The sequence below is a fragment of the Asparagus officinalis genome, chromosome 5, assembly GCF_001876935.1.
Source record: "Asparagus officinalis chromosome 5, Aspof.V1, whole genome shotgun sequence".
NCBI classification, from domain to species: Eukaryota; Viridiplantae; Streptophyta; class Magnoliopsida; order Asparagales; family Asparagaceae; genus Asparagus; species Asparagus officinalis.
Window position 1 is genome coordinate 118,557,169 of NC_033798.1, and position 8,724 is coordinate 118,565,892.

Genomic DNA, 8,724 nt, shown 5'->3' on the forward strand with positions numbered 1-8,724 from the left:
CAAGAAGCTCTAGCCAAACAACGTGAAGAAATTAGAGCTGAAGTGAAGACAGAAATGGAGTTAGCTATCCAACAAATGAGAGAATTGCTAGCTCAACGGCCTCAACCCCCTGAGTCCAGTCAAAGAGTTGAATCCAGCCGCCACATTCAGAATGTTACAAATGACAGTGATCCAGAAGTGGATGAAGTCATTATGGCTGATACACCTCCCAATAGCAATAACGCTGGGGGTGGTTTAACACATTCTCCCAATAACGATATTGGGAGTGGTTCAATGACACCTCTTACAGGGGGTGGTCTAACTCATTCTCCTCAACGTCATTCGAATGAAGACATAGACGATCTTGAAGACAAAATCAATGCTTTGATGACGGCTCAAGAAGTTAAGAAGACGGGTATTCCATGTCCCTATCCAAGGGAATGGGATTCAATACTGTACCCGGCGAAGTTCAATCTGATTAACTTCACACCGTTTGAAGGGAAGACTTCGCCGATTCAGCACTTGATTTATTTCAAGTCTCATTTGAGCATGATCTCTGGAAACGAGGCTTTAATGGTCCGGTCATTCGTTGGCACCCTTCGTGGGCCCGCATTCGATTGGTACCGACGGCTCAAGCCAGGAAGCGTCAATTGCTGGGATGACATGGAAAGTTTGTTCCTCGGCAATTTCTTCGATGATGACACCGAAGTGTCAATCGGAACCCTTTTGGATGAGAAGCAAAAAGACGGAGGGAAGCGTCAATTGCTGGGATGACATGGAAAGTTTGTTCCTCGGCAATTTCTTCGATGATGACACCGAAGTGTCAATCGGAACCCTTTTGGATGAGAAGCAAAAAGACGGAGAGTCAGTTGACAATTTTGTCAAGCGCTTCCGTAACATGGCAATGAATTGCAGAGATCCTATTACAGAGGATTTTATCCTGCAAACATGCCACAATAACCTCTCCATCGATGTCCTGGAAGCTCTGGGGGTCGTGCCATCCACAACTTGGAAGGAGTTAAAATCTCGGGGTGAACAAGCTGAGCACTTTCTTAAAAGAAAGAAAGCTGAGAGAGGCCAACCAATGACATCTGCAATCGTTGAGAATGCGACTCTCGATCCGAGGTTTCAAAAGGAATATTCTTTCGAAGATGATGAAGCCCCAGCCATATTGGAATACCTCCTCGCTAATGACAAAATCGAGCTACCACCTATTAAAGATCAGGATGGAGCTAAGAGGATTACGGATCCAAACTACTGTGCGTACCACAGAAGGGTTCTTCATCCCACCGAGATTTGCTTTGGACTCAAAAACAAAATCCAAGCCTTAATTGACTCCGGCGTCATAACGACGAAAGAAGTCGAGTAAAGACGACCATATAACTCCAGTGGGTGCACGAGTATAAACTGTTTCCCCACACTCCAAAGAGTATACGAGTATAAACTGCTTCTCGGTCATCCAAATAAGTACAATGTTAAACTCGGCCTCACAAAAGAAGCTGGGGGTGGATGATTTATGGGAAGTTCCTGGAGAATCTTATATTCTTAAGGATAACCCGAACATGCGACTGAGGATAACGTACTCCTCGTTACACCCAGTTGTGCAAAGAAAGCTGGGGGTGGATAATTCATGTAACGGGAAGTTCCCGGAAGAATGTTAAATGTAATATTCTTAGGGATAACCCCGATCATTATGAACAAAGTGATAAACACTAAACTCCTACTATGACTTCCGAATATTCTTTTGCTGAGATGAGATTCGATCACTTCGTTAGATCAATCTTCCCTCACAAAACCCATTTGGTCAAACCTTTAAACAGTTAGGACCAAAGCCAAAATCCCCTCTCGATTCGTTCCATGAACGAGAGGTCCACAAATTGAACGATCAAACCTTTAAACAGTTAGGATCGTCTCAAATTCCCATCTTGGTCAAACCTTTAAACAGTTAGGACCAAAGCCAAAATCCCCTCTCGATTCGTTCCATGAACGAGAGGTCCACAAATTGAACGATCAAACCTTTAAACAGTTAGGATCGTCTCAAATTCCCATCTTGGTCAAACCTTTAAACAGTTAGGACCAAAGCCAAAATCCCCTCTCGATTCGTTCCATGAACGAGAGGTCCACAAATTGAACGATCAAACCTTTAAACAGTTAGGATCGTCTCAAATTCCCATCTTGGTCAAACCTTTAAACAGTTAGGACCAAAGCCAAAATCCCCTCTCGATTCGTTCCATGAACGAGAGGTCCACAAATTGAACGATCAAACCTTTAAACAGTTAGGATCGTCTCAAATTCCCATCTTGGTCAAACCTTTAAACAGTTAGGACCAAAGCCAAAATCCCCTCTCGATTCGTTCCATGAACGAGAGGTCCACAAATTGAACGATCAAACCTTTAAACAGTTAGGATCGTCTCAAATTCCCATCTTGGTCAAACCTTTAAACAGTTAGGACCAAAGCCAAAATCCCCTCTCGATTCGTTCCATGAACGAGAGGTCCACAAATTGAACGATCAAACCTTTAAACAGTTAGGATCGTCTCAAATTCCCATCTTGGTCAAACCTTTAAACAGTTAGGACCAAAGCCAAAATCCCCTCTCGATTCGTTCCATGAACGAGAGGTCCACAAATTGAACGATCAAACCTTTAAACAGTTAGGATCGTCTCAAATTCCCATCTTGGTCAAACCTTTAAACAGTTAGGACCAAAGCCAAAATCCCCTCTCGATTCGTTCCATGAACGAGAGGTCCACAAATTGAACGATCAAACCTTTAAACAGTTAGGATCGTCTCAAATTCCCATCTTGGTCAAACCTTTAAACAGTTAGGACCAAAGCCAAAATCCCCTCTCGATTCGTTCCATGAACGAGAGGTCCACAAATTGAACGATCAAACCTTTAAACAGTTAGGATCGTCTCAAATTCCCATCTTGGTCAAACCTTTAAACAGTTAGGACCAAAGCCAAAATCCCCTCTCGATTCGTTCCATGAACGAGAGGTCCACAAATTGAACGATCAAACCTTTAAACAGTTAGGATCGTCTCAAATTCCCATCTTGGTCAAACCTTTAAACAGTTAGGACCAAAGCCAAAATCCCCTCTCGATTCGTTCCATGAACGAGAGGTCCACAAATTGAACGATCAAACCTTTAAACAGTTAGGATCGTCTCAAATTCCCATCTTGGTCAAACCTTTAAACAGTTAGGACCAAAGCCAAAATCCCCTCTCGATTCGTTCCATGAACGAGAGGTCCACAAATTGAACGATCAAACCTTTAAACAGTTAGGATCGTCTCAAATTCCCATCTTGGTCAAACCTTTAAACAGTTAGGACCAAAGCCAAAATCCCCTCTCGATTCGTTCCATGAACGAGAGGTCCACAAATTGAACGATCAAACCTTTAAACAGTTAGGATCGTCTCAAATTCCCATCTTGGTCAAACCTTTAAACAGTTAGGACCAAAGCCAAAATCCCCTCTCGATTCGTTCCATGAACGAGAGGTCCACAAATTGAACGATCAAACCTTTAAACAGTTAGGATCGTCTCAAATTCCCATCTTGGTCAAACCTTTAAACAGTTAGGACCAAAGCCAAAATCCCCTCTCGATTCGTTCCATGAACGAGAGGTCCACAAATTGAACGATCAAACCTTTAAACAGTTAGGATCGTCTCAAATTCCCATCTTGGTCAAACCTTTAAACAGTTAGGACCAAAGCCAAAATCCCCTCTCGATTCGTTCCATGAACGAGAGGTCCACAAATTGAACGATCAAACCTTTAAACAGTTAGGATCGTCTCAAATTCCCATCTTGGTCAAACCTTTAAACAGTTAGGACCAAAGCCAAAATCCCCTCTCGATTCGTTCCATGAACGAGAGGTCCACAAATTGAACGATCAAACCTTTAAACAGTTAGGATCGTCTCAAATTCCCATCTTGGTCAAACCTTTAAACAGTTAGGACCAAAGCCAAAATCCCCTCTCGATTCGTTCCATGAACGAGAGGTCCACAAATTGAACGATCAAACCTTTAAACAGTTAGGATCGTCTCAAATTCCCATCTTGGTCAAACCTTTAAACAGTTAGGACCAAAGCCAAAATCCCCTCTCGATTCGTTCCATGAACGAGAGGTCCACAAATTGAACGATCAAACCTTTAAACAGTTAGGATCGTCTCAAATTCCCATCTTGGTCAAACCTTTAAACAGTTAGGACCAAAGCCAAAATCCCCTCTCGATTCGTTCCATGAACGAGAGGTCCACAAATTGAACGATCAAACCTTTAAACAGTTAGGATCGTCTCAAATTCCCATCTTGGTCAAACCTTTAAACAGTTAGGACCAAAGCCAAAATCCCCTCTCGATTCGTTCCATGAACGAGAGGTCCACAAATTGAACGATCAAACCTTTAAACAGTTAGGATCGTCTCAAATTCCCATCTTGGTCAAACCTTTAAACAGTTAGGACCAAAGCCAAAATCCCCTCTCGATTCGTTCCATGAACGAGAGGTCCACAAATTGAACGATCAAACCTTTAAACAGTTAGGATCGTCTCAAATTCCCATCTTGGTCAAACCTTTAAACAGTTAGGACCAGCGAGACAGCATTCTCTGTCTCGCCCGCGAGACAGCATTCTCTGTCTCGCCCGCGAGACAGCATTCTCTGTCTCGCCCGCGAGACAGCATTCTCTGTCTCGCCCGCGAGACAGCATTCTCTGTCTCGCCCGCGAGACAGCATTCTCTGTCTCGCCCGCGAGACAGCATTCTCTGTCTCGCCCGCGAGACAGCATTCTCTGTCTCGCCCGCGAGACAGCATTCTCTGTCTCGCCCATGAGACAGTTTTCAAAGAAGTTAGAAACCACTTTATAACCGCCGATACGTGGCCACCAACTGTTCAAGAACGTGGGGAACGTCGTGGACGAGAATCACGTTGATAACTACCAGAATAACGGAGTTAAAAACGTGGGAAGGCAGTTACAGCGAGAAACTGTCAGACAGTATTTACTGTCTCGCTGGGCGAGACAAAATTTACTGTGTCTCGCTGGGCGAGACAGCAAACACTGTGTCTCGCCCGCCGAGACAGCAAATGCTGTCTCGCGAGCACTGTTCATACAGAGGTTATAAATACCCCCGAGGTGATTTCTTTGAGGGGGTTTCCAGCAGAGATCCAAGGCTGATCAGAGAGATCCGAGGCTGATTCCAGAGCAGACAGAGCAGAGTACTCGAGCGTCAGCAACTCCTTGATATTCAAGTTTTGACTTGATTTCAAGAAGAACGACTATCTTACCTTGATAAGATATCGTTTCAAGTTCTCACTTCGATAAACGAAGTCAGAATCATAAACCCCTCACGATTCAATCAGAATCTGTGATTTGGTGGTCCACGGGCTAACGCACCCCCGGCACAGGCAAAGATCCCTTGCAAGCAGTGATCCAAACAACGATCCTGCGTTTGTTTCTCAAGAGTTGTAATTTTTATTTTGTTGTGTAAAGGAAGTCTTATAAAAAGGCTATCTCTTTTTGAATTTATTGTAATCGACCGAAGATATAATAAATTCCATGACAAAACCAACTTTTGACGCAAACAAAGAAGAGCTTGTACGGTTTGAAACGGGCTCCGAGACAGTGGTATAAGAAGTTCGACAACTTCATGCAAAGCAATGACTATGGAATATACAATTCAAATTATTGTTGCTACTTTAAGAGGTTTGAGTCTAGCTATATCTTGTTATTATTGTATGTTGATGACATGTTAGTTGCAGGACCACGTTTAGAGGAGATAAATAACTTAAAGAAGCAATTGACGAAGGATTTTGCTATGAAGGATCTAGGTGCAGCGAAGCAAATTCTTAGAATGTGAATCAGTAGAGATGAAGCTGAAGGGACATTGAAGTTGAGTCAAGCTGAATACATAAAGAAGGTACTTCAGAGGTTCAACATGCAGAATGCTAAGGTTGTTAGCACGCCCTTTGGAAGTCAGTTCAAGTTATCTGAGGAGCAATCACCCAAGACAGATGCAGAAAAGGATCATATAAGCAAAGTGCCATATTCATCAGTCATTGGTAGTCTTATGTATGCGATGGTTTACATCAGGCCGGATATTGCTCATGCAATGAGAGTTGTGAGCAGGTTTTCTAGCAATCCAGGGAAGCAGCATTTGAAGGTCGTGAGTTGGATATTGCGTTACTTGAGAGGGACTACGGACAAACCACTATATTTCAGGAGGAAGGATTTGGTATTGTGGGGATACGTAGATGCGGATTTTATCAGTGATCATGATACGAGGCGAAGTATCACGGGATATGTTTATACCTTAGCATTGACAGCAGTGAGCTGGGTTTCATATCTGCAGAAGATTGTAACATTATCCACAACTGAGGCAGAGTATGTTGCAGTGACTGAAGCCAACAAGGAGATGATTTGGTTGACCGGGTGCGTGAAAGAGTTGGATCTGAAGCGAGGGAACAGAGTTCTTTATTGTGATAGTTATAGCATTATACACTTTGCCAAGAATCCAGTATATCATACCAGAACGAAGCACATCGAAGTACGATACCATTTCATATGCTCGCTGATTGAGGACGAAAAGTTACAGCTAGAGAATATTTTAGAAAGTCAAAATCCTGCGGATATGTTGACGAAAGCAGTGACCATCAAAAAATTAAAATTGTGTGTAACTTCAGTTGGTCTTCACGTGTAGGAGATGAAGGCGGAGCCACACCAGGAGGATCAGCGGGATCGCCGAGAAGATGATAATTGAAGAAAGGATTTTTCCGGGAAGGAGAAGATACTTGCGAAGAAGAGAAGAGTTCGGGTGAGCTCGTTGATGGCGCTTTAGTCTCCAAGTGGGAGATTGTTAGTCTAAGCGTGTAGACTCAAAGCTGAACCAAAAAGACGAAGAAAACAGGATTGACACGGGTCAGTCGACCGCGACGCCTACAGGAAACTGAGAAGAAAACCTCACTTTGTCTGGTCGACTGCGAGAGCTGATCCGGTCGACCGCGAACATGCACCAAACTCCTGTAGGAAGTTGGTTCTCTGGTCGGTCGACCGCGGGACATGATCCGGTCGACCGGAGTCGGGTTTTCCTATTTCCAAATCTGTTCGGGATTCTGTTTTGATCTGGGGTCCTATATATACCTAAACATTTTTAGGTTTCGTAGTGCATCAAAAAAGGAGAGTTTTGAGAGGATTCTTCAGAGAGATCAGAGAGATTAAACCCTAGTTTGTGGGCATTGTAATCTTTCTTTAATTAATCAAAGAATTGTGGGGTGTGGCTCCCGAGGACGTAGGCACGTTGTCAAACCTCGTTAAATCTGGTGTGTTCTTTCTTGTTTAATTTCCTGCAAGTTTTATCTTTTATTAGCGATGATTTTCCTACTTTCTACTCTCAGACACAAGGTCCGGAAGGGCACAACCTCGATTTGATTGTTTCGGATCCCAACAACTTAGGCATATTCTACGAGTCTTCACCCTCTGTTCTTTCTTAGAATGTATCTAAACATAGTTAGAGAAATCTAGAATTAATAACTTGATTTGTGGTTGATATTAACAATAACTAAAACATGATAATGCTAGGTCACTTAGAATTGACCTGTTAATTTCTAATTTTTAATGCATTTTATTAATCTTATTTTCTGATTTTCGTGTTTAATTTGTTTAGTGCAACTAAATACTTTTGTTCTTTCAAAATTTATTTTTCATGTTATTGTATGTAACAAGCAATACCCCATACAACTTTCCCTTCAATTCCAGCAGCAAACTAAAAATTATCTCTTTACCCATTTGAACCTTCACCAACCCTTTTTTTTTTTTTTTTGTTACCCCTTAGGATTAGATTTGATTAGTCCCAACTTTTATCGATGGAACATATTCACAGGAATTACAACCTTGACGAATATTTAGTCCCAACTTTTAAATTAGGCGCCTGCTTCTGATGTTCAATGCGGAAGAAAAAAACGGATCATCCAAAAGAATAAACCCTCCGTACCCAATCCGAATAAACCAGAATATATCCGTATCCGGCGCTCCGCTCGCACCAATTTCTGAGGAGATCCGAATAAACCCAAAGATATTCGCGGGCAAACGTACCGGGGTCCGAATGAGTCGGTGTAACAGAAAGGACAGAGATTAGACCAGCGGGGCCCACGCAAATAATGCCCCTCAGACACGAGTGCCTGACGTGGATCCACGCTTTTTGGCCCTCATCCAAAAACGTTTTCCCTAAGGTTCCTTAAAATTTAGGCTTTCTTTGCATATCATACGTGTTTTCTTATTGTACTTTAATTAAAATAATATTAGGGTGCCCGTTTTTTTCTTAAAATATTTTCAAAACAACATATTGAATACTTTTTATTAACACTAATTTCATACTTTATAATATTAATATTATACATATTATTAATATATTAATTATAATAAAATATATTATAAATAAAATGCTATACTTTTTATATATATTACTATAGTATTATAAATAATAAATATAATATAGTATCATATGATATAATTTATTATAATATTATATTATACTCGTAGCCGTTAAAAATTGCCTATAGGTTCTTACACGTAGTTCGAAACGAAACGAAGGCGATAAACATCATTATGAGATTATCCGATGGCAAGACGAAATAACTGTAGGCGTCAAAAAATGCTGAAAGATATCCAAATACAGCTCAAGAGGAAATCATCCAAAAAGGCAGAAGAACATAAGTCTTTACTGTCTCGCACACGAGACAGACTTGACTGTCTCGCCATGCGAGA